The 25,515-nt window shown below is 41.1% G+C and overlaps 1 protein-coding gene and 1 pseudogene across 18 annotated transcripts in view; one reads left to right on the top strand and one right to left on the bottom strand.

Annotated features, from left to right (window-relative positions):
- The window catches only part of AMBRA1 (autophagy and beclin 1 regulator 1), a 229,519-nt gene that overhangs the window by 125,299 nt on the left and 78,705 nt on the right, over nucleotides 1–25,515 (bottom strand). The gene's annotated exons all lie outside the window — the stretch shown is intronic.
- LOC136389655 (N-acylneuraminate-9-phosphatase pseudogene) lies at nucleotides 15,626–16,452 on the top strand (annotated as a pseudogene).

The raw sequence follows: 25,515 nt of genomic DNA, 5'->3' as shown, positions 1-25,515 counted from the left end.
CTTCTTTTTGGAATATACATCCCCTGTGCCTACTTACTAGAGATCTGTTGGCACCATTTGTTCTCCAGGCAATACAGTGTACTAGCAAGTCATGTATATGTGGCATTCTAACTGCTAATACACAAAATCAGGAAAGCCAATCAATATGACTAGCACACTCCCCTCCTCCACATACTACTGATGAAACATGAAGTTGTCTACAGCTACAACACAAGTACTACCTGGAGGAATAAAAAGACTTCTACAATTGGTGCTGAATAAAAACAGAACTAGATGCCTGACCAGGAGGTGGCACAGTGGATTGAGCGTTGGCCTGAGGCTCAGAGGACCCAGATTTGAAAGCCCCGAGATAACCGGCTTGAGCGCAGGCTCATCCAGCTTGAACGTGGTCTCACCAGCTTGAGTGTGGGATCATACACATGCCCCCATAGTCACTGGTTTGAGCCCAAAAGTTGCTGGCTTGAAGGCCAAGGTTGCTGGATTAAGCAAGGGGTCACTGGCTCAGCTATAAGCCCCCCAGTCAAGGCACATATGAGAAAGCAATCAATGAACAACTAAGGTGCCTCAACGAAGAATCGATGCTTCTCATCTCTTTCCCTTCCTGTCTGTCCCTATCTGTCCCCCTCTCTGTCTCTCTCTGTTTCTCTCACTAAAAAAAAAACAAAAACACTAGAGTTACTAGATGAGTAAATATCATCACCACTCCTAGGAATGCCAAAGAAAGACTGTTCTCTCCTACAGTATGCTTCTTGCAAAGCCTTCTGGAGAAAATGACACAAGAAAATGGAATGCGATGGCTGTACCTTCTGCTCTGGCCACCACAAATTTGACTGGACTTAACGATCTACCATTCAATTTGTTATGTGGAATCAGGTTAGACTTAGGAAGGGCTCAAATAAGCTTGTTCAAGTTTGAAGCTACCATTTCATTTTGATCTACAATCTCAATTTAGAAATGTTTTAAAGAGTCACAGAAGCTCTGACAGAAAAACAAAAACAAAACTTTTCTTTACAAGTCTGCCTGGTTCATTCTCTAGACTAGTGGTGTTCAAATGAGGTATACCAGGGGTTGTGCTACTTGGATCTACTGGAGTAGAAAGAAAATATTAAAACTTTTGATTTATAACATATAACCATAATGTATAACACACACAGATTGTTCAAAACACTTTTACTGACAGACTTTTTTTAAAGTCTGGAGTCCACTGTTCTATCAAACTATACAAACACTCCTTTAAGAAAATTCAATATTTAAGAAAATATAATAACCACAAACATATAAATATAAAAACCATAACCATGTTCATATACAGACAAATCAAAAGAGAATAATAAAGTAAATATGGTATCTAGGGAACATGAATGAAAAGTACAGGGGAATTCTTTGCATTGTTTTTGCAACTTTTCAACACATCTTAAATTATTTAAAAATTTAAATCTAAATCTAAAAATAAGCAACTAAAAACTATTCATTTTCTAAAGAATTCTCTTAAAAAAAGACTTTCTTCAAATAGCAAGTTGCCCTAATGCTCTAAGAGGTTTGGTAAACTGCAGGCCAGTGAGCCAGATAACCTGTTGTTATAAATAGAGGTTTTTTTTCAAAGACAACTACATCCATTCATTTACTGCTGCTTTGGAGCTAACAAGGCAGAGCTGAGTAATGCTGATAGAGACAGGCCTAAGATATTTACTACCTGGCCCTTCGCGTTTGCCCACCACTACTCTAAAAGACTTTGAAAGGTAAGGTGAAGTCACTAAGGAATAAATTTTAAAAAAACTCAAAATCAAAATTTTTACACACTACAGTGAGTTCTCAAAATATAATTTGTGGGGGGGGGGGGAGAAACAGAGAGTCAGAGAGAGAAACAGATAGGGACAGACAGAAACAGAGAGATGAGAAACATCAATTCTTCGTTGTGGTTCCTTAGTTGTTCATTGATTGATTTCTCATATGTGCCTTGACGGGGGGGGGCTACAGCAGATCAAGTGACCCCTTGCTCAAACCAGATGAGCTTGCACTCAAGCTGGCGACATCGGGGTCTCGAACCTGGGTCCTCCACATCCCAGTCCAATGCTCTATCCATTGCGCCACCACCTGGTCAGGCTCAAAATATAGTTATTAAACCCTACTAAAATCGTAAGTCATAGTAACAAAACTGAAGCTACAAAATTTCTAAAATTTTAAATACAAGTATTTCTTTCTTCCCTGATTAATACTTTGAATATGTGTAAGGAGGTTCCCTAAATCAGCTGTATCCTTTGATGTCTAGGAAAACAGTAAAAAATAGTGGCAGAAAGCTCTGGGAAAAGAATTACATTGTCAGGCAGATAAGATGGGTTATACAAAAGGAAAGATTCAGTGTTTCAAGTTCAATGACTATCAGAGTTGAAGAGTTTGGGTGTTAGTATAGACAGAATAACAAGCCAGTGACAATTATTCCTTACTGAATAATAATATCCTTTTAACTAGTTGTCAGATCACAGAAAATCAATATCCTACAGTCAATAAACAGGCTCAGATCTTCTCGAAACACTGTAAACAAACAAATGCCAGAACTCTGTGACCTACACTAATACGGAAAGCCTGCGCCCTAGACACTAAGATGCCACTGGTGCCCCATGATAAAGAGTAACTTCCCAGCCTGGCTTTGATGTCTGGGTGACATCTGCTATTTTATTTTAGTTCAGGGGAACCAAAGCCAGACTAATAGCACCCTTCTGCGTAGGAAAGTAAAATCAAAATTCCTCAGCTTGGCATCCAAAGCTATGTAGCCAAATCTCTCATTTCTTTTGGATATACTGTCTGCTCTAGTCCATGGGTTTTCCAAGTTTCTGGTCTCAGAACTTCTTTAACCTCTAAAAAAAATTATTGAGGAGCCCAAAGAGCTCTTGTTTATAGGGTTTTATCTATCATTATGGACTCTATTAAAATTAAAACAGAAAATTTTAGTATACAAGCACAGAGTTCATTAGCCATCATGCTAATAACCTCATTACTCATTACGTAGCCTCTAGAAAATTCCACTGAACACTTATGAAAGAGTAAGTGAAAAAGATAAAGGATAACAGCATTTTAGTTTTGACTTCAGGGATTCCAGGCCACACTTTTGGGAACCACTGCTCCAGCTAAACTAAACACCCTCACTATCTATGTATTTTACTTGGCCGTTTCTTCTTTATGGAAAGTTCTTCTCCATCTGAACCTGTAAAAATCCTACAGCTCAAATACCTGACTCGCCCAGCTAGAAGTTCATCCTCTCTTCCTCAATACTCCATAACATTTTGAGACCTCAATTAAAATACCTTCTCCCAAAGTCACCTTGTACTGCTGTTACCTGTGTCTCAATCTCTGCGACTGGACTACAGGAAAACAGGTACTGAGTCCAAGTCATCTTTTCATCCCCGTTAAAATTCACATCCTAACTAACATATAACAGGAGACCAGTAAATATCTAAGAGAATAAATCAGCAGGCCTAAGTAGATTTGGAAGAATAAGAAGACATATCTGATTGCCCCTCATTGACCCAGTGACTTTCAAAGGTTGCCAGCTGTTCAAACACTCACACTGAAATTCCTGAAGGAAGAAGGTTTCAGAAACTGCTTACATAACCTTTCATCCCTGTGGTCACAAACCACTCAGGTTAAAGTGCTGGCATAGTTGTCCTGATAAGTGCAGCACAGACTGGTCCCTGGGAGGCTTATTAAATCATAAGGTCAGAGGCTACTACTTGCCTGGGAAGCTACCACTGATGCTCCTGGACAGTGAGTGTATTGCCTAAAGAGACCTCACTGGAGAACAAGGGCAATGTTTTCAGGGGGATGAAGGAGCAGCGGACCAAAGAAACCAGGATGCAACCTTGCTTTCTTAATTTCTGAATCCCACTCTGCAAGCTCCAGATCTCTGACTTAGCGCATGCCTGGGCTGGGAGATGACAGCCCTTATTCTTTGTAAAAAATAATTGTGTGTTCTGAAACGACACCTCTATTATGATTTCCAAATTGACATCTCTGCTTTAAAGCGGAGGCATCAGAGCCTCCCCATTTCACACACTGGCAATTATCGTTTAAGTTATCCAACGACAGGTATGCATCTGATTGCTGCAGGGCCCCTCACTTTTCTAGGGGTGCACTTGCAGCACATAATGCAATTGGCAGCAGAGCCTGGCAGGCAGGCAATTCCTGCCCCTTGCTGTGGGGTGGACCAAGGCCAGGTGGCACTCCTGAAAAGTTAACCTCTCAGGAAAAAACCAGACACACTACAGAGAGAACTCACGGAGCATGTTGAGTGGATAGGCCTTATTTTACTATCATCAACATAAACAACTCATGGAGCTCAAAACAATGCCTTACACCAGAAAAGCTTTAAAATATCTTTACAAAACAATATATCCCTCAAGCCTCTTGCGTAATGAGCGATATAGATGGTAAAACATCAGAGCACAACATAATCACAGACACCAAAGGGAAGACGCTGAGGAACAGAATTCATATGTGGTGTGCAAATCTGTATCTAGCTACACAAAAGTCTAATCTACTAAAAAGCCAAATCCTTCTGGGAATATATGACCCTCTGCTACTGTTTGGCAGGTGGTTATTTTTAATACGACTGTAAAATGATTGGTTGGTACTATGCTTAGCTCTTGTATATCCTTAACACATTGCACTATTGTTATGAAACTTCAATCTGTAATAAAAACTCACTTTTATCAGTATCTGAACTCAAAGGCCTAAAATTATCTGCATGGACATATTCACTCTGCCTTCAAATCCATTTTCTCTGGGAGAGAGAATAGGGCAGTCTGCTCACAGACCATAGATTTTTTTTTTCAACTAGGAATTTAGATCAGAGGCTCTTCACGAAAGGCTGAGTAAGAGTGGAGCAATGACAAGTTCCACAGCTAGTTCTGATACTCACATGCACATACTCCCCACAAACAGCATCTGTGATATACAGGTTTAGACTTTAATTAAGAGGTAGTACATTGTGATTGACTGATACTCCCCACCCAAACTGACTGACAGAATTCAATAATCCTGAATTCTCAGCTAATTTTATTCAGAACAGACAATTCCAAAAGGGTCTATCTCTAGACCTACTAAGTCTACAAAGAATATACTGGTAGAGTCATTTATCAATCAGTAACAGCAAACCTGTACATTTCTTCTTAGATTATCTTTCACAGTTCCTGACCTAAAAGTTTAAAAATCCTTGACCAAAGACAATTGTCTTAAGTGACAGGCTACTGACCCTGGTATAGTACAAACACTATACTCTATAATATGAAGCAAAACCTTAGAGCCAACACCGTGAGAGCAAAGAGTTAGTGAATGTTTCCTTATAACAATGAGGAAAAAGAATGCACAGTGGATTGGGACATTAACCAGAGGCAAAGAACCAGCCTTCCTGGTTCATGTTTGTTCAAGTAATTAGGTTTCTGGAGTTCACAGAAATAGACAAGAGGACAGAGATTCCAGTGGGGACCGCCAAACAATCCACTATTAGCCCCTGAGCTAAGACAAAGCTCAGAGTACCGTTGTCACTTTCTTATAGGCTGGGTTCACTCTGAACTGCTTCTTCTCTTAGAGACATTTGACTTTCACTGCATCACCTCTGGGGGCATACTACTTGCCCTTTTATCCTGATCCTGACTTCACCAACCTTCTTGATTCCTTTTGGACTAAGCATTTGACTCCAGTGGAATAATTTCTCCACCATTTCCTCTGTCTAGACAACATGAAATTGTCATAAGTGACACCTAAAGTACAATTAGTAGAGAAACTGCAATTTCCACTCTCCTCCCCCGTTCCCCAAAAGAATCACACATTAGCATCCTCCTGCATGTCAATCAAAACTACCCTAAAGATTAACTCTGTGGTGCCTGGAAGCCATTTAATTCCCAGCTTGATAAATATTTATGCACCCCCACACTATAATTAGAAAGTAAATTGCCTTCTTTTCACTAGCACTAATGGTGGTTATCTCAGAGATCTAAATGCCTGCTGAATCGATACCTGTGTAAAAAGTCCTTACAAACACTACTTTATACAGATGCATTTGATTTATTGAAATCACAGACAAAAGCAAAAAGACAAGGCAAAAGACGAGAGAGGCAATGGCAGAAAGGCATGATTCAAGACCATTAGAACCAGACAGTACTATTATAGTTATTATGAGAATAAGAGGGTTTGAAGCCACTGCCAGGTCTTGGTGAGATATAAAATTAAAGAAGACAGCAAACCATGAAGTAATTTACCAGTGGTTTTCAACGGGAGGTGGCTCCCCCAGAGGACATATGGCAAAGTCTGGAGACATGTTTAGTTGTTCCAACTGGGTGTGGGGAGTGCACTGGCATCTAGTGGGTAAAGGCCAGGGATGCTGCTAAACCTCCTATAATGCATAGGACAGCCTTTACAATAAAGCCATCCAGCCCCAAATGTTAAAAGTACTGCTATTGAGAAACCCTCTGATATTACCTTATGATCTGTGCCTAATCAAGAGAAACTCTAAATAATTAATATAATAAGCAAGTCCGTGTTTTAGCTTTAGAATTAGACTGCAATTTAAATGTATCACCTGTGTCACTACCTGTGTGACCTTATGCAAGTTCATTATCCTTAGTGTCCAATTTTTAAGAAGAAATACCTATTTCACAAAGTTGTTATATTAAATAACAACATATGTAAAGTATAGTAGCCAGCACACAGTCCAATAAAGAGTGATTATTTTTTCCATCCTTGGATTACAATGCCCCAAGAGTCTACAGGAATATCTGCCCTCTGACCACTCAAGTTGTTTCTTAGAAAGACATGTGTTGCAGGATGAGTACTATAAAGGCACAAGCATGGGTATCTGAGCCCTAAGAATCACAGGAGCCTCACCCAAATAAAACAAGAGCAGTCAGTGATCTATACACCAATATGTCAGTTGGTCTGTCTAACCACTGACTCAAGCCATAAATATGTATATTTATTGAGTGCCTACTTTAGGATATATATTAGAGCAGTGGTTTTCAACCGTTGGTCCATGGACCAGTGCAGGTCTGCAAAAGAGTGAACCACCCTGATGTTGTATGAAGATTATAGAGTCTATAATCATTGGGCAGTTGAAAAACATTGTATTAGAACATAAAATAGATATGGTACCTGTAGTAGTCAATCTCTGAAGATGGACCTCAAAGAACCATACTTCGTGGTATTCTTGCCCGTGTGTAGTTCCCTCCCACACTGACTCTAGACCAGTCTGTTGTTTGCTTTCACCAAGAGAATGTGCCTGACCTGTGGTGGCTCACTGGGTAAAGTGTTGGCCTGGAATGCTGAGGTCGCCAGTTCAAAACCTGGGCCTGCCTGGTCAAGGCACATATGGGAGTTGATGCTTCCTGCTCCTCCCCACCTTCTCTCTCTCTCTCTCTCTCTCTCTCTCTCTCTCTCTCTCTCTCAAATAAAAATAAAAAATAAAAAAAAGAGAATGTGACAAACTATGCCAGTTCTGGGCCTATCCATTTCTTCCCTGTTGGAACTGTCACATTTAGTTTCCCTAAGCTGCTATATAAAAAGTCTTGTGGACTTTTTATTTTATTTTATTTATTCATTTTAGAGAGGAGAGAGAAAGGGAGAAAGAGAGACAGAGAGGGAGAGAGAGAGGAGAGAGAGACAGAGAGAGAAGGTGGGGAGGAGCTAGAAGCATCAACTCCCATATGTGCCTTGACCAGGCAAGCCCAGGGTTTCGAACCGGCGACCTCAGCATTTCCAGGTCGATGCTTTATCCACTGCGCCACCACAGGTCAGGCCAAAGTCTTGTGGACTTTTTATAAGCATTGAAAAGAGGAACTGCTGAGACTACATTGAGAGGGAGAAAGATCTAGCCGTCCCAACTGAGTCTCCAGATGACTCTAGAGACCTCAAGCAAGACTAGCAGAACTCCCCCACTAAGCCCTGTCTACCCAAAGGGCAATAAAAAATGATAAAATTGTTATTTTAAGTCACCAAGTTTTGTTGTGTGGTTTGTTACATATCAGTAGATGAAGGAAACAGTTCCTGATCATGTGGAACTTTTGAGTTGATCACAGCAGTAACATTAGAACTAAGTCCATGAAGTTAGCTTATAAACCTAAAGTAATCATATCCATACTCAAAGGAACCTTGGCCACCAAAGCAAAACATCAAACAAGACATTTGTAAAGAGATCTTAACAATATTGCTCACTGCAAACTTACAGTGTACATCCAAAGCATGAGATCTTGGCACTGGTCAGAAGGGACAATGTGAATTTAGAAAGACTTGCTCCTCTTTCCGCTCTATCCCACTCAGGCTCTCTATCTTTCTGAAACAGCCTTCAATGGCTCTCTCAATATAGAAGGTAGTCCTAGAATTTGGCAAATTAAAGCTTTTTGTGTTCCCTCCCTTATCAAGATGCAGGACCAGTTTTTCTTTTGCAAAAATCATTATAAGAGTGTGCACGAAAAATGAAGATAATATCCCACACCCTTGCTATGGACCAAACTACTTTTTGTATTACTGGAACTGTCTAAAATAGAATCTCATTGTGTCTGCAGGGAGTGACTAATGGAAATAACCTATACTAGCCTTACTTCAATAGCCATTTGTAATTCTCCCTTCACAAGGCACCTCACATTTTTATGTACTTGGTTTACTCCCAATTTTACACGGTGAGATTTCACAGATACCCATGAAGATTGATGTCCAAAAAATGATACTAAAAGGAAATAACCTGCAGAGAATATGTCATGGAAAAAGGAGAGGAGTATTTCTGTGCAGGGGTATGGGAGCAGAGTAACAACGGAAAAAAGGGAGAAAACAGTAGGCATTTTTTGAGCGCCTAAACTTGTAAAAGCAACTGATATTTAACTTATTTAACCCTCACTCACAATTTTACAATTGAGGAAGTTGAAGTCTAGAAAGGCTACTTAACCAGCCCAAGGTTACACAATAGAGCCAGAATTTCAATCTAGAGTTCCTTAACTCCAAATCTTCCTGCCAAAATTAATACATTCAAAGAGAGAAGAAAGGGAACCTAAAGAGACCACGAGAGTTAAAGCAACAGTGCATCACAGGAGGCAGAAGCAAAAGGAAAAATAAAAGCTGAAAGATAGAGGTTAATATCCATATTTAATTAAGAACTCATAAAACTCAACCCCCCCAAAATCCTCAAACAATCCAATTAAAAAATGGGCAGTGGACCTGAACAGATACTTCTCCAAAGAGACCATATAAATATGGTCAATATATATGAAAAAAATGCTCAGTGTCACTAATCATCAGAGAAATGCAAATAAAAACCACAATGAGATATTACCTCATACTTGTCAGAATGGCTATCAACAATAAATCAACAAACAACAAGTGCTGGCGAGGATGTGGAGGAAAGGGAACCCTCGTGCACTGTTGGTGCAAATGCAGAATGGTGCAGCCACTATGGAAAACAGTATGGAAGTTCCTCAAAAAATAAAAAATGAAACTGTCTTGCACCTGACCAGGTGGTGGCACAGTGGATAGAGTGTCAGATTGGGATGCAGAGGACCCAGGTTCGAGACCCTGAGGTTGCCAGCTTGAGCGCAGGCTCATCTGGTTTGAGCAAAGCTCACCAGCTTGGACCCAAGGTCACTGGCTCGAGCAAGGGGTTCCTCGGTCTGCTGTAGTCCCATGGTCAAGGCACATATGAGAAAGCAATCAATGAACAAATAAGGTGTCGCAACGAAAAACTGATGATTGATGCCTCTCATCTCTCTCTGTTCCTGTCTGTCTGTCCCTCTCTATCCCTCTCTCTGACTCTCTCTGTCCCTGTAAAAAAATAAACAAACAAACAAAAACAACAAAACAACTGTCTTGCCAAACCAGGGAGTGGCGCAGTGGACAGAGTATCGGCCTGGGATACTAAGGACCCGGGTTGAAAACCCCAAGGTTGCTGGCTTGAGCTTGGGCTCACCGGCTTGAGCACGGGGTTGCTGGCTTGAGCCCAAAGGTCACTTGTCGCTGGCTTGAGCAAGGGGTCACTGGCTTGCCTGGAGCCCCCTGGTCAAGGCACATATGAGAAAGCAATCAATGAACAACTAAGATGCCACAATGAAGAACTGATGCTTCTCATCTCTCTCCCTTCCTGTCCGTCTGTCCCCCACTTCAGGCTTAAAAAAAAACTGCCCCGTTTCCAGCTTCAGAAAAATACAAAAAAAAAACAAAACAAAAAAACCTGCCTTATGATCAAGCAATTTCACTTCTGGGTATATATTCAAAGAAATAAAAAACACTAATTCAAATAAATATATGCACCCCTATGTTTAATGCTGAGTTATTTACAATTGCCAAGTTATGGAAGCTGCCCAAGTGTCCATCAATAGAAGAGTGGATAGAAAAACTGTGGTACATACACACAGTGGAGTATTATTTAGCCACAAAAAAGAATGAAATCTTACCATTTGCAACAGCATGGATGGACCCAGAGCAGTAATTTTCAATGGTTATATCACAAGAATTTTTAAAACATGTAAGTCCTGACTATTTAGTCAGGGGCACTGATCTCTTTTCCCTTAGATTGTCAAATAAAAAAATGGCAATAGCCAACACAATATAAATGCCCTGTCCTGAACCACAAAAATATAGACCATATAACAGAGTTGCATCTTTTGATCATGTTGCATAGTAAGGTTGTGTCTGATTGGTTAATTCTTGGTACCAGAAATCCTTATATATAAATATAGGCACTCAATTTTTTTTTTAACACGGCACTCAATTTTTAAAAAAAAAGTCATTCTGGAACAAAAAGGGTAGGTAATTAATATTATTATGTTATTTTGTAAATCAATCAAAATTAAACCATTTGGGGGGTTCAGATTGGCAATAGTTATATTTTTTTGGTGTGCCACAGAATTTTAGTAATCAGATGTGCCATGAAGTAAAAAATGTTGAAAATTACTAACCTAGAGGGTATTATGTTAAGTGAAATGAGTCAGAAAGAGAAAGATAAATACTATATGATTTCACTTATATGTGGAATCTAAAGTGCAAAATAAATGAACAAAAAAATAGAAACAGACTCATAGCTACAAAGAACTGACTGATGGTTGCCAGGGGGTAGAGGGATTGGGGGCTGGGTGATAAAGGTGAAGGAATTAAGACCACAAACTAGTCATCACAAAACAGTCCCAGGGATGCAGAACACAGCATAGGAAATACAGTCAATAAGATTACAATAATTATGTATGGTGCCAGGTGGGGACTTGAAATATCAGGGGGACCACTTTGTAAAGTATATGATTGCCTAACCACTACGCTGTACATGTGAAACTAATACAAAATAAATTAAAGTAATTGAAAAATAAAAATTTTAAAAAGGTGACAGATAATGCAAAGGGATACTGGTACACTACAGAGATTGGGGGGGGATTTTTTAAAGAATTCCTAGGTGGTATAACTTAGTGTGTATCAGAATCACTTTAAAATGAAGATTACATACCCCCTACACCAAGTTTCTGATTCAGTAGGCCTGAGGTGAGCTCTTTAATTTTTTTTTTTCCTTTTCTTTGAGAGGAGGGGAGATAGACTCCTCCTGCATGTGCCCTGACCAGGATCTACCCAGCAACCCCCATTTGGAGCTGATGCTCTGCTCATCTGAGGCCATGCTCACAACCACGTTATTTTTAACGCCTGAGGCAGAGGCTCGCCACTGAACCATCCTCAGCACCCAGGGCCAATGTACTCAAATCAATCAAGCCATGGCTGCAGGAAGGGAAGAGAGAGAGAGAGAGAGAGAGAGAAGCGAGAGGGGGAGGGGTTGAGAAGCAGATGGGTGCTTCTCCTGTGTGTCCTGTCTGGGAATGGACCTGGGACACCCACATGACGGGCCAACACTCAACCACTGAGCCAACTGGCCAGGGCCCAAAAGTTGAATTCCTAACAAATTCCCAGGAGATGCAGATGTTCCTAGTTGGAGCCCATACTTTGAGAACCACCAGCCAAAGATCTCATGAGAAACATATTCTAATATATCTAAGTTTATTCTCTGCACTTGTCATATCCAAAATAGTACCATCTAACAGCTGCCAAATTTAGTGGCTCCATAGGGAATAAAACTTCAGCAGCTCTGTTAGGATGAATATTGCCACAATGGTCCTTTGACTACAAGGAGCTAACAGAAAATGACCTGCTCAATTTTTGCATCAATCCTGAGAACTCATTAAGAGACAAATATAAAAAGGAATCAGAAGAGCATGCAAAAACTAGTGGGAAAGTACTAGACTAGACCAGACTGCCATTAAAAAAAAGGTTTCTTCTTGTTTTAATTTTAAAAGGGTTATATCTATTAAAAAGTAAAGAAAACAATCCTATTTACAATATAGCATCAAAAAGGATAACATACTTAGAAATAAGCTTCACAAAGAGGTGAAAGATTTGCACACTGAAAACGATAAAACATTACTGAGAGAAATTAAAGGAGACATAAATAAATGAAAATATATCCTATGTTCAGGGACTAGAAGATTGACTATAATGTTAAAATATCCATAATACTCAAAGCAACCTACAGAGTCAGTGCAGTCCCTATCAATATCCCAAGGCATCTTTTGCAGAAGGAGGAAAAAAATATCCCAAAATTCATATAAAATCTCAAAGGACCACAAATAAGCAAAATATTGGGGAAAAATGAGGGAAGCTGGAAGACTGACATGTCCTGATTTCAAAACATATTATAAAACTACAATAATTAAAACAGTGTGGTACTGGCATATAGACCAATGAAACAGAATAGACTGCCCAGATATAAATCCTTGTATGGTCCAATAATCTTTGACAAGGGTGCCAAGACTACAAAATGGGGAAAACATAGTCTCTCAAACAAATCGTACTGGAAAAACTGGCTATCCACATGCAAAAGAGTGGAGACAGGCCCTTATCTTATGCCATATAAAAAACTTGACTCAACTTATGGTGGCACAGTAGATAAAAGCATCAACTTGGAATGCTGAGTTCAATGCCAGTTCAAAACCCTGGTCTTGCCTGGTCAAGGCACATACAAGAAGTAACTACCACGAGTTGATGCTTCCCACTCCTCGCCTCACCTTTCTCTTCCTCTCTCCTTCTCAAAAACCAAAAATAAAGTATTTTTTAAAAATTTGAAAAAAAGGGCTCAAAATGGATTAAAAACCTAAATATAAGATCTGAAACTATTAAACTCCCAGAAGAAAATACAGGGGGAAAGTTTTATGAGATAGTGTTGGGCAAACAAGTTTGTAAAATCTGTGTTATTTGAGTTTGCTCACTTTTATTGTTTAAATGTGGCTGGGCAACCAAATGTGTGCTTGCCCTCAGAACAGGGCAGTTGATTGTGGATTGCGTTCCTGCCTGGGAAGTGCCTTTGTTATGCTAACGTGTGCTGGACGGGTCTTTGTGGGCCCAGGTAGTTTTTTAGAAGGAAGAAGAAGCCAAGATGGAAGGGAAGGAGAGAGAAGCTAATTTTGCGGAGTAAGAAGCCATGTTGGCAGATAGGGAACCAGAGGTGACTAAGACTGGTGGGAGCCTTTGATTCTAGGAAAAACCGGATGAGTCAGTGGCTTTGGGAGCCCTGAATGGAAAGGGAAGTGTTTTCCCACTGTGTGTTTACTCACCGGCCCAGCTGCCTTGTGAGGCTAGAATAAAGGAATGGCCCACTATTTTTTGGCTCCACTGTTTCTTTACCGTGTGCCCGAATCTAATGTGAACCTGCATGAGCACGGCCATGACAGCGGTGGCCCCTGGCCGTACAGACTGAATGGGCAATAAGTTCTTAGATAGGATACCAAAAGACAAACAAAAACCAACAATAGACAAAAGGGACTGCATCAAACTTAAAACTTATGTATAACTGTGGAAGACAGTTGACAAAAGTCCTCACAGTTTAAGACTTAAAAGCCAAAAGAGGCCCTGTCCAGTTGGCTCAGTGGTAGAGCGTTGGCCTGGCATGCAAGAGTCCTGGGTTCGATCCCCCCCCCCCCCGGGCACACAGGAGAAGCGCCCATCTGCTTCTCCACCCCTCTCCCTCTCCTTCCTCTCTGTCAATCTCTTCCCCTCCTGCAGCCAAGGATCCACTGGAGTAAAGTTGGCCCGGGCGCTGAGGATGGCTCTGTGGCCTCTGCCTCGGCACTAGAATGGCTCTGGTTGCAACAGAGCAACGCCCCAGATGAGTAGAGCATCGCCCCCTGGTGGGCATGCCGGGTGGATCCCAGTCAGGCGCATGTGGGAGTCTGTCTGACTGCCTCCCCATTTCCAACTTCAGAAAAATACAAAAAAAAAAAAGTTAAAAATGGTACTACCATATATGATCCAGTAATCTCATTTCTGAGTATATATCCAAAAGAATTAAAAACAGGATATCAAAGAGATATTTGTACACCACAGTCATTGCAGAATTATTCACAATAGCCAAGATGTGGAAGCAACCTAAATGTCCATCCACAGATGAATGGATGATGAAAATGTGTTCTATACATACAATGAAATATTATTATGCCTTCAAAAAGAAAATCCTGTCATATGATACGACATGGATGAACCTTGGGGACATTATGCTAAGTGAAATAAGCCAATCACAGAAAGACATACACATGATTCCACTTATATGAGTTATCTAAAGTAATCAAACTCAAAGAAAACAGAATGGTGGTTGCCAGGGAATGGAGGCAGGAAAATGAATCGTTTCATGTGTATACTGTTTCACTAATACAAAAAGCAAAAGTTCTAGAGGTCTGTGGTACAACTATCTGCATATACTTAACAGTACTGTACATTTAAAAAGTGTTAAAAGAGGCCCGGCCAGTTGGCTCAGTGGTAGAGCCTTGGCCCAATGTGTGGAAATCCCGGATTCGATTCTTGGTCAGGGCACACAGGAGAAGAGCCCATCTGCTTCTTCACCCTTCCCCCTCTCCTTCCTCTCTGCCTCTTTCTTTCCCTCCAGCAGCCAAGGCTCTATTGGAGCAAAGTTGGCCCGGGCACTGAGGATGGCTCCATGGCCTCCACCTCAGGCACTAGAATGGCTCAGGCCACAACAGAGCAACGCCCCAGATGGGTAGAGCATCACCCCCTGGTGGGCATGCCAGGTGGATCCAGGTCGGGCGCATGCAGGAGTCTGTCTGACTGCCTCCCTGCTTCTAACTTTGGAAAAAATACAAAAAAAAGTGTTAAAAGAGTAAAGAGTAAATGTATGTGTTTATTTTAACACAATAAGAAAAAAATGCACTCAGCGGTAGAGCGTCGGCCTGGCGTGCGGGGGACCCAGGTTCGATTCCCGGCCAGGGCACATAGGAGAAGCGCCCATTTGCTTCTCCACCCCCCCTCCTTCCTCTCTGTCTCTCTCTTCCCCTCCCGCAGCCAAGGCTCCATTGGAGCAAAGATGGCCCGGGCGCTGGGGATGGCTCCTTGGCCTCTGCCCCAGGCACTAGAGTGGCTCTGGTCGTGGCAAAGCGATGCCCTGGAGGGGCAGAGCATCGCCCCCTGGTGGGCAGAGCTTCGCCCCTGGTGGGCGTGTTGGGTGGATCCCAGTCGGGCGCATGCGGGAGTCTGTCTGACTGTCTCTCCCCGTTTCCAGCTTCAGAAAAATACAAAAAAAAAAAAAAATGCAGCCCATGGGCCTGCCTTATGCATGCGTGACTGTAGTGGGAAATTGGAGCATCATGCCGTTGGGATAGGGCTAAGCGTGTGGGCCATTATCTTTGACCTGGACAACATGATCATCGACATGTTTGGGCAAGTAGAAAAGGTAATAAAGCCCTCATAATCAAAATGCCATTTCAAAACAAGGCTGAAATCATTTGTGACAAAGTTCAAGTTAAACTCAGCAAGGAATGTTTTCATCCTTCCAATACACGCATTACTGATCTAAGGACCTCACACTGGGAAGAAACAATTCAGGAAACAAAGGGTGGTACAGCCAATAGGAAAATGGTTGAAGAATGTTATTTTCTGTGGAAATCTACACGTTTACAGCACATGACACTAGCAGAAGATGTCAAAGCCATGCTCGTTGAACATAGAAAGGAAGTCTGCCTTGTATTAACAAATGGAGACAGACACACCCAGAGGGAGAAGATCAAGGTTGTGCCTGTCAGTTCTATTTTGATGCTATTGTTGTAGGTGGAGAACAGAAGGAAGAGAAACCAGCACCTTCCATATTCTATTTCTGCTGTTATCTCCTTGGGGTTCAGCCTGGTGACTGACTATGTGATGGTTGGTAACACACGATAAACTGATATACAAGAAGACCTCAATGCAGGGCTGAAAGCAACAGTCTGGATAACTAAAAATGAAATCGTGCCACTGAAGTCATGCCCATGCCACATTATATACAAAATGAATATGAAGCTAAAAAATATCCCCTAATTTTTGTAAGCAGTATAGTTTCTTCTGTACTAGAGTTACCTGCTCTCTTATAAAGAAAGTATAGACTGTAAAGTCAGTATGTCAGCTTAAAGCAAGTAAGAGGGCATGGTTACCATGTTTTTCGCTCCGTAAGATGCCTATTTTTCCCCCCAACAGTGGAGGGAAAAATGCCCGTACATCTTACGGAGCGAAAAATACAGTACGTATTATTTTATAGAATATGAACTAAGAAAAATTAAGGCATTCCATGTATTATGATCCAGTTCTAAGAATAATTTTTATTTATGATTTGATAAACCAACCATCAACTTGTATTTGTACCTAGAAATCTAGAATAAATTAATATGTTGGTTTTAGTAGTGTGATTGAGAAAACTTGAATATATTATTTATTCATCTGTGACCTGAAGTTTTAAAAAAACTGTTTTACTCATCTTTTAGCATCTTAAATCTAAGAAGATACCAAAGAGGTTATTTATACATAGGTGCACAAATATAGGTTTCATGCAGTGGCTTAAAAATACATGTTTTTTAAAATAATAAACATTCTAAAACATATGTAATGAAGGTTTACTAGAACAACTGAATATGGTTAAGAAATTAGTGCTAAGTCACATGCAAATTAAGGCTTTTTTTTTTCTTTTTTAATTAAGGAATTTCATGGTGAGATTATTTTGTATATTTTTGAAAATATATATGCCATTTTTTGCCGACTTTAAGTGTAGACTTTCTTTTATGAATCTACTTTTCGTGCATGATCTTTTTGGGAGGCCTCCAGTTTTCCTACGGTGTAAACATGACAAATAGATTCTTCCAGTAAAAAAAAAAAAATCTGTTGAAATCTGCATGCGGTGCTCTCCTTCCATGACATCACATCTTTCCAGAGTAAACTTAGAGTTTCCTGTTACTGCTCATGGAAGTAGTTTTTTACTATCTTTTCCCAGACACACAATGCAGTTGAGACTAGACTGTCTTGCTGAAGATAACAGCCACAAAAAGTCATTTTCCTTTTGTGGATACATCAGAGAGAAATTGTCTTGGTCCAGCCTAACCAGGCACCCCCACCCCCATCTATCTCTACTGACTGAAGAGTTTCACCTATATGATGAAAACTAACAGAAAATTAGTTTTTGCTATGAAGCATTTTCTTTTTTAATTTTTTTTTTTGTTGTTGCATTTTTCCGAAGGTGGAAACGGGGAGGCAGTCAGACCGACTCCCGCATGTGCCCGACCGGGATACACCCGGCATGCCCACTAGGGGTCGATGCTCTGCCCATCTGGGGCGTTGCTCTGTTGCGACCAGAGCCATTCTAGCACCTGAGGTGAGGCCATGGAGCCATCCTCAGCGCCCAGGCCAACTTTTGCTCCAATGGAGCCTCGGCTGTGGGAGGGGAAGAGAGAGACAGAGAGGAAGGAGAGGGGGAGCGGTGGAGAAGCAGATAGGCGCTTCTCCTGTGTGCCCTGGCCGGGAATCAAACCCGGGACTCCTGCACACCAGGCCGACGCTCTACTACTGAGCCAACCGGCCAGGGCCTGTGAACCATTTTCAGGATGCCTTTTTTTTCTCCTTTTTTGTCAGAGAGAGGGACAGACAGGAACAGACAGACAGGAACGGAGAGAGATGAGAAACATCAATTCTTCGTTGTGGTTCCTTAGTTGTTCATTGATTGATTTCTCATATATGCCTTGGCGGGGGGTGAGGGGGCTACAGCAGACCGAGTAACCCCTTACACGAGCCAGCGACCTTGGGCTCAAGCTGACAACCTCAGAGTCTCGAACCTGGGTCTTCCACATCCCAGTCTGACGCTCTATCCACTGCGCCACTGCCTGGTCAGGCCAGGATGCCATTTTAATATTTGACTCGCTCTTTTTGGTGTAACCATCTGCCTAAGTCTCTTGTTTTTCAAATTTTGGGAAACACTGTTTCACAAATTTCTGTATCCAATTCAGGGTTCACTTTGAGCTTACTTAAAATTAATGACTCCAGGCTTGACTTGTGGTGGCGCAGTGGATAAAGCGTCGACCTGGAATGCTGAGGTCGCCGGTTCAAAACCCTGGGCTTGCCTGGTCAAGGCACATATGGGAGTTGATGCTTCCTGCTCCTCCCCCTGTTCTCTCTTTCTCTCTCTCTCTCTCTCTTTCCCCCCTCTCTCTAATAAAAATGAATAAAATCTAAAAAATTAAATAAATTTAAAAAAAAATTTTAAATTAATGACTCCATTGCAAAGTATCTTGCAACCAGAAAACTTTCTCTAGATTAGATCCATGATTTCACCAACTTAGAGTAAAATGGTTAATTGAGAAAACAAGAAATTATGACTTGGGTTTGTTTTTTGGTACATTGGTTTTTTTAAAACTTTTGTACAAAAAAACTACTAATTCAAAATATTAGCCTAAACCTGTGATGGCACGGTGGATAAAGTGTCCACTTGAAATGTTCTGGGGTTGCTGGTTTGTAGCCCCAGGCTTGCCCAATCAGGGCACATTTGAGAAGCAACTACATACAACTTGATGCTTCCTGCTCTTTCCCTTCTGCCTTCTTTTCTCTCACTCCTCTCTAAAAAAAATCAATGAATAAAAAAATCTTTAAAATACAAGACTCTGTTGTATTTGTACAACTTTTTTATTTATTCTATGATTCTGTTACTTAGAGTCTAGCTCAGGGGTCGGGAACCTATGGCTCGTGAGCCAGATGTGGCTCTTTTGATGGCTGCATCTGGCTCGTAGACAAATCTTTTAAAAAAAAAAATAGTAACGTTAAAAATATAAAACATTCTCATATATTACAATCCATTCATTTTCTACCACTCATGTTCATGGTTGCGGGTGGCTGGAGCCAATCACAGCTGTCCTCTGGTACAACACCAAATTTTTATTGGATAATGTGTAATGTACATGGGTCACGGGTTGTTGTATGGCTCTCACAGAATTACATTTTAAAATATGTGGCATTCATGGCTCTCTCAGCCAAAAAGGTTCCCAACCCCTGGTCTAGATTATGCCTCTCCATGAACCCGTTTCTTTGGCCAATTATTTCCTGTCTACTACCAAGAACACAATTTTCTACCACTGTGCAAAAGCTCTGTTATGTTTACTTCTCTTGATTTTTAAAACTGTGACTGTGCCAGTGGCTATCCCAGAGTGCTGTTGCTATAAAGCTGAACATCTGTGAACAGACTGTGTTTGTGTGTCACCATAACTTCCAGGTACGGTGATGTGACTTCCCTTATATTTCAGCTATTTAAAAATTGTTAAGTTGGAGGATCCTAACAGAAAAATAATTATGTGCACAATTTCTCTAATAGATGATTCAGATACTAAGGGTTTGTCCTTTTAGCCATCCCACAGATCAATGTGGGCAGTGTCATATTCATTATATTAACTGGAAAAGGTTCATTACTCGTAGATCACAGTGGCAGATCTCAATAAGATAGCTCCTAGGATGTTAAGTGAGCAGTTCTTCAACAAAAGTGATTGGGGGTACCTGACACGGTGGAGGCACAGTGGATAAAATGTCAACCTAGGACACTGAGGACCCAGGTTCGAAACCCCGAGGTTGCCAGCTTGAGCATGAACTCATTTGGCCTGAGTTCAGGGTTGCCAACTTGAGCCCAAAGGTCACTGGCTTGAAGCCCAAGGTCGCTGTCTTGAGCCAAAGGTCGCTGGTTTGAGCAAGGGGTCACTGGCTTAGCTGGAGCACCCTGGTCAAGGCAAGTATGAAAAAGCAATCAATGAATAACTAAACTGCCACAACTACGAATTGATGCTTCTCATCTCTTTCCCTTCCTGTCTTTCTCTCTCACTTAAAAAAAATGTGATTGGGGTGATGGAAATTGAAGTAATTGAGTTTCCCCTCTCTTCATAGTTAGTATTCGATATAGTGCAGTAATGTAATACTACTTTCCATTTACACCCATCCTTAGGGAAGAACTTTGTGGTTTTCTACCTTCCGAGTTGAATGTTACAGAAGATATTAAGAAATGTTGGAAGAGACCTATAATTTTATTCACATTTTTGTTTTAGAATAACAGTCCTTAAAATTAAAAAAAGAAAAAAATGCAAAATGCGTTACAATTGCCATCAGAACAAAGAAAAGAAAAGATAAAAACCATCTTGCTGAGGTGACGTGGTCCAAGGAGACAGGAATACAGAGGAAAACTTAAGAAACGTATGGGAACATGTGTAGGGGAGGAAAGAAAGAAAAAAGACTGACACACCCTCTGATGCAGCAGAGGAAAAGGGCACAATGTTAACAAGGTGCAATTCTCTCTGCACGACAGGGCCATGCTTTCAGCCTTTGATTTCTTTATTAATACAATTTCCTACTGCTGCTCTAACTTGATTTTAATTTTCTGGCAGGTGACACTCAAATCAAGCAGGCTTTTCACTGGAATCCACCCCTCTGTCCAAGGCGCTCTGCTCACAGGGAGAGGTAAAAGCATTCTCCAAGATTTTATTTTACACCGTCCATCATTAAAGGAAGGGCGCTTTCATCCTGCATAACCTGACATAACAGAGATCAGCTCACTAACGTGTGCTCCAGCCAGCAAAAAGCTTGGCACCCCCACTTTCCCTCTTTGGAAACAGAGGAGGAGTTTATTAATTGTTGCTATTAAAAAGTCAGGCAGCTTCTCAGGTGAGGGGGCTGTCAGCCTGTCAGCCTTCAGCAGCAGGGGAGCCCCTTGTGGATGAATTAGGCAGGATGTGTGGGGTACAGGAAAGGATACTGCAATGTCCAGTGCCTCCCCCTGGTGGAGTCGAATGATAGGACACTTAGAAGACACTTGCCTACACATAATCATCAACACATTTTGCTTGAACTAATGGAATGGTAAGCAACACAAAATTGGAATTAAGTATAAAACGTAAGTGTGTGAAGTCAGCCCAATGCAGACTAAAGCACAATGTAAAGTCCACGCCTTGAGTAAATGGGTAACAACTACTCAACTCTTGCTGACTGTTACTACATAGGAGTGCAAGCCAGAACCTTCCACTTTTTTCAACAGAATACAGAAATCTGTATTTATGTGGGAAAAAACCTGAAAATTTTAGAAACACTATGAGGGCCAAATATACCGGAAGATTATTTTTCAGTCTCTGGGTTAATGTAACAGGGTCACATATAAACACCAAATCTGTGCACATGAACACGTTTGCAAAAGTGCTCACACGAAGGATGAACTGGATTCTCCAAGAGGATGGAGGGAAGCTACCACATAGCTCTAATGGGCTGGGACCAATTACAATAAGCAAAATATATTATGCAAACAAACCCCCATACACCTGGTGTTATTGTCTTAGTAAAACCTCCAATGCACTGTAGAGAACTACTCTGAATAAATATAGTAGAGAAGGCAATCTGAGGGGGAAAGAATGAGTACATGGGTAACTGCCCCCAACGTATTTGCAGCACACATATAGATCCCACTGTAGTCCCTGTAACACTCCAACACTGCACTGACAGAAGCGATTACATCTTTTCAAGTTCTCAGTGTGTATACAAAGCACACAGCTTGCTCTACTATTCAGCCTCAGAGAGGGATGATGGGGGATAATTTAGATCAGCCTAACAGGCGCTAATTTGACCTGCAGAGGAGGAAGGGCTGCCTGTCAAGCATACCTCCGGAAGGACCTGGAGGCGCACATCTTCTCCAGCTTGCAAACAATTTCCAAGACACATATAGAACAAGGCTGGAAAACCTTGCTTCGGGGCAGATAACATAGGAAACAAGAAACTTTTTGCATTTATGCCAGTTATTAACCATCAAAATAATCTCACAAGAACCAATACTAGAACATCTGGCCCAAAGTAGAAGGAAAAAAGCTCCCTACCTAGCTCTTCGGGGAGTGGGCCCATTACCATAATGCCTTCTACTACTGCAGCACCTGACTCTTCCAAATCATGTTCACAGAAAGCAGGAATTGATAAACCACTGCCTGTCAGCCAAATTTGGTCTGCTGCTTGTTTTTGTACAGCCCATGGGCTAAGAATGTTCTTAATTTTTAAATTGCTAAAAAATATCAAAAGTAGGCTATTTCATGACATGAAAATTATATGACAATCACATATGTATCCCTAAGTAAAGTTTTATTGGAACACATCACACTCATTCACTTACGTATGGTCTATGGCTGCTTTCAAGCTACAGTGCCAAAGTTCAATAGTTGCAGCAGAGACTATATAGCCTACAAAACCTAAAATATTTACTATTTTGTCCTTCACAGAAAAACTTTGCCAACCCTTGATAGAGAGGATATACCTAGGGATTATACAGAATTAAAAAAGGCTCCATCCAGTTGGGCAGGTGAACAGTAAATGTGAAAAAGATTAACCACAATGGTACCTCTCTCTTCCACCCTACATATATTGCTATCCTCACCTCCATATTCCATCCTTACCCTCATATTGGCAAAGAGAGAAATGGGTTTTCTAACTACCCCTGAAGACAAGTGAGTCAAATATCTAAACGTTACTGCCTTATGATAGGGCAGGATATCTGGGCTCTCTCAGTCATTTAACAAGACTCAGAAGACTATGTGGCTCAGTCAGTAAGCAGGTGAAATGTCAGATGGAACCAAGGTTATGTCTCCCTCATAAAAAGCTGCCGAGAAGAAAAGTACATGAACACCTCCAGATGGCAGATATTTAGAATAAAACAGAAGTTCTTCTCAATCTGGAAGAGCACATTCCTGAAAAACCAGTGCTAGAATTTTCTACTGAGAATCTTAAGATCTTATGGGAGAAGAAAAAAAGAATAGCATTAGAAATCCCAATCTATAAAATTATGAATATGTATACAATTATGTTTATTAACATAAACAGGAAATAGAAAATGTCTTTTTATACATCTTAAATTAGTAATAATAAATTATTATAATAATAAATACTATAAAATTAATCTTCATTTATCATTAACGGTATTCGTACTCTTTGATTCCAGCAATTGCACCTCTAAAAATTCATCCTAGAAACACCTAAACAAGTACACAAAGATGCTGCAGCATTGTTTGTAAAAGGAAAAAACAGAAACAATCCAGAGTGTACAACAGGAAACACATTAATTATGGTATGTCCAATTGTTGGAATACTTTGCCATTGTAAAAAGAATGTAACATCTAGATCAGGGGTCTCAAACTCAACTCAGCATGTGGGCCGCAGAGCAAGATCACAGCCATTCGGCGGGCCGCACTAGGTCTACAAAAGGCAACTGTTACACAACACTTTTCTCACTGCAGTTGAAAACAAAAAAAAATCAGTACAACAAGCACAATCGTACATGCAGTTTACTCAGTGTCACAAAACGACCAGAAACTGTAGTTCGCATCACAACTGCTGTTAACTAAGCTAATATCTAGCTAGGATGCTAGAGAAATGAAAAATACAAGTAGGCCCCTAGGCTTACTTAATTTTATCCAAAATATTTTGAACTTCGTGGATTAGTCTGCAGGCTGCACAAAATTGTTCGGCGGGCCGCATGCAGCCCGCGGGCCGCAAGTTTGAGACCCCTGATCTAGATAGATCAACATGAAAAAAATGTCCAGATATAATAAGTGAAATGTGTAAATCAGGCGTCCCCAAACTACGGTCCATGGGCCGCATGCAGCCCCCTGAGGCCATTTATCTGGCCCCCCCACCGCACTTCCAGAAGGGGCACTTCTTTCATTGGTGGTCAGTGTACTGGAGTACTGTATGAGGCGGCCCTCCAAAGGTCTGAGGGACAGTGAACTGGCCCCCTGTGTAAAAAGTTTGGGGACCCCTGGTGTAAATAAACAATGGACAGAAGATTTAGTATGATCCCATTTTTACAAATTACAAAAAAATGTGTTTTAGTTTGCATAGAAAAAAATTCTGGAGTTAACACAAATTGTTAATACTGGTTAATATTGTGGAGGAGATTGACTTTCTATAGTACACATATCTGTAATGTTTGGATTCTTGAATTTGTACCAATTTTGTAAGCGGAAAAACAGGCACCTCAAATTTTCTACTTATGATCCATTGCTCACTAAATTTTTCACCCTCTTTGTTCCACATGGTTTCAGTAACATGGCATCATGGTTGGGGAAGGAGGTGGTGGCGGCGGCATATTTGTTGCAGATAACAAGCCTATTAAGAGGCTTTATTTCTTTATTTATCTAGCAACTCTTCATCTCTGGCCCATCTAATTCTGACACATTGACTCCTGCTTTCTGGTTTTCACCACAGTCTCAACATACAAATTAATCTAAAAATTGTGTGATGCTGGCCTAACCCTAATTTACCCTACTTAGCAAAGCCTCTTCAGTTTATTCTCAATCAGCAGCCCCAGTGATTCTTTTAAAATATAAGCTCATGCGAAGCGCCCATCTACTTCTCCACCCCTCCCCCTCTCCTTCCTCTCTGTCTTTCTCTTCCCCTCCCGCAGCCGAGGCTCCATTGGAGCAAAGATGGCCCGGGCGCTGGGGATGGCTCTGTGGCCTCTGCCTCAGGCGCTAGAATGGCTCTGGATTCAGCAGAGCGACGCCCCAGAGGGGCAGAACATCGCCCCCTGGTGGGCATGCCAGGTGGATCTTGGTCGGGCGCATGCGGGAGTCTGTCTGACTGCCTCCCCGTTTCCAGCTTCGGAAAAATGAAAAACAAAAAAAACAAACAAAAATAAAATATAAGCTCATGCCACTCCCCTTTCAATGGCTCCCAAATCACTCAGAATAAGAGGTAAAATCCCTTAAACAGCTTAGAAGGCCCTGCACAATCTAGTCCTATTACCTCTCTCACTTCATCTCTATCACGTCATCCGTGGCTGTGCTCCAGCCAAACGTCTCTGAGATTTTGCATTCACTCTTCTCTCTGAATAGAATGTCCCCAATATCTACAGAGTTTACTCCCTTGCTTACTTGAGGTCTCTACTCCAGTGTTATCTTATCAAGACTTTCTCTCATGACCCTTTTAACACTACAAACTTCTACCCCGGCACCTCCTACATTTTAAAATATTTTTCTCCACAGAACTGATCACCACCTGGCAGCTTAGATATTTATTATCTTGCTCCTATTAGAACAAGAGATTTATTGCTAGTGCCTAAATCATATCTGGTACATAGTAGGTGCTTAGTAAATATCTGTTAACTGAAAGAATAAACAGAGATCAATAAGAGTAAATTTTTCACCAGCCCAA

Source organism: Saccopteryx leptura, chromosome 1 (assembly GCF_036850995.1).
Source record: "Saccopteryx leptura isolate mSacLep1 chromosome 1, mSacLep1_pri_phased_curated, whole genome shotgun sequence".
NCBI classification, from domain to species: Eukaryota; Metazoa; Chordata; class Mammalia; order Chiroptera; family Emballonuridae; genus Saccopteryx; species Saccopteryx leptura.
Note: the sequence above shows the minus strand (reverse complement) of the source record. Positions and strands in the feature narration are given on the sequence as shown.